General features: G+C 38.6%; 1 long non-coding RNA gene across 1 annotated transcript; it reads left to right on the top strand.

The window, feature by feature from the left end:
• The first annotated feature begins 667 nt into the window (after nt 1-667).
• On the top strand, nt 668-1,490 carry LOC114787713 (uncharacterized). Its single transcript, XR_003749444.1, has 4 exons — nt 668-704; nt 911-1,021; nt 1,245-1,256; nt 1,372-1,490. It is a non-coding gene; the product is annotated as an uncharacterized LOC114787713 (long non-coding RNA).
• The last annotated feature ends 318 nt before the right edge of the window (nt 1,491-1,808 follow it).

The raw sequence follows: 1,808 nt of genomic DNA on the forward strand, positions 1-1,808 counted from the left end.
ATTTCATTATACTGTTGTGGCTGTCAAATGTACCTTGATATTCACTGTCATGGAAAACAGAATTTTATGGATGATTGTCTAAATATGAGTTGAATATAATCTGGAACTGTGGAACCTGGAATAGGTGGAGATGGAAGAGAACTTTGCTTCCTAATTCTTGGTGGTGATGAATGAGGCTGAATTACTTTCACAAGTTGGTACTGCTGCAAAAAAGCTCCTGCACAATAGATGTTCTAACAAACAGACAGCTCTGTCACTCTAATCTCTGGAGATGCCACTTAAGAAATTTTTAGAAACAGTGGTAAACGAGGGACTATCATTACCAGTTTGCATTTATCTCATCCTTCTGTCCAAGGTCATTAAAAGTTCTTTCACCTGCTTAAAATAATCAGTGGAAGACTTCCAGGTGCTCCAGACATATTTCCAGGTGCTCCAGACATTCAACATTCTAATCTGAGTGACTGAATGGGCTTGTATGGTAATGGACTTTGAATGGACCATAACATAATCTGGATGTCACACAGGCAGTTGCACATGTCTGCTGGGTCAGTATTAGATCCAGTCTCTTTTCCAGTAGCCTTTCCAACTTGAAGTAGTAAAGTAGGCTGGTTAGGTGCTGTCAGAAGGGGTGTCCATTATAACACTGAAAGACCCTGGCAATCTCCATGATAAAACCACATAATAAGCATTACATAATCTGTGAAGTGAGTGAGTAAAACAGACACATAAAACTTGGAATAAAATCATTTACACTTTGTTTTGTTGTGTTACTGTGAAATTCAGTGTTTCTAGATGTCATTTCAATACAAATTCATCTTTCTGTTCTTTGGTCACATTGGTTCTCTCACTCTGTGTTCACATGTCGCTTTGTCTTTCTCACGCTGCATTTCTTTCATCTCTGTGATTTCAGGTCACTAATCCTGTGCCCAAATGGTGTTGGCCACCAGTTTGAAGGGTACCTGTCTCTCTATGTCCATCTGTGCCATTCTCAGCCATGATGGAGAAGAGGCCATATTCAGAGGTGAGTCTCTCACCAGTCCCTGCTCCCGACTGCTCTCTGGTTGTGGGAGAACAGGAGTTCCCGGCGCACAAAGCCATCATAGGTTGCCTAAAGTTGACACACTCACATGTGCAGAAACTCAAACAGTCACTGGGGGATGCGGGAACTTCAGGTCACCTAACATGGATCCTGCTTTTTTTTCCTTTTCCTCCTTTTACGCTGTGTGTTCACGCATGACATGAAGGAGCATCAGACCGTAAGTCTTTGTCCCTCATTCTAGCCCTTGACCTGTAATCTTCAGTATGTTACATGTTACAGCAGCCTCACTCACTGAAATGTTATCTTCATCCAGCTCATTCTCTCTTGCTCAGGATTTACTGGACGGTGTGATGACATGTGCGAGGGTCCAGCTATTCTGCTTTTTGGAGCCACTACAGCAGATGTGTTGTTTTTTTTTCACACCACACATTATTATTGTTATAATTATTAATTGCCATAATTATAATAAATAATTCTTAATTATTATTAATTGTACTGTTTGATAAGGGTATAAATCAGTTCAATTTTACCAGATCAATTCTATAGTTATTTATATTTTTATTAGTCAATAATATTCTTATAGTATATTATTATACCTTTCTATTGTTTTTCTTTGCCACTGTCGCCTTGTGCTTGCTCACTGGGGGCTTTGGGTGCTGTAACTATTTATGATGTACACAGTTTAAAGCACTTAATTGATCAAAATAAAATAAAAAGTTTAATGTTACAAGATTAATTACCTAGTGATTTTTAATACTTAAACATTATA

The sequence above is a fragment of the Denticeps clupeoides genome, chromosome 4, assembly GCF_900700375.1.
Source record: "Denticeps clupeoides chromosome 4, fDenClu1.1, whole genome shotgun sequence".
In the NCBI taxonomy this organism is placed as follows: Eukaryota; Metazoa; Chordata; class Actinopteri; order Clupeiformes; family Denticipitidae; genus Denticeps; species Denticeps clupeoides.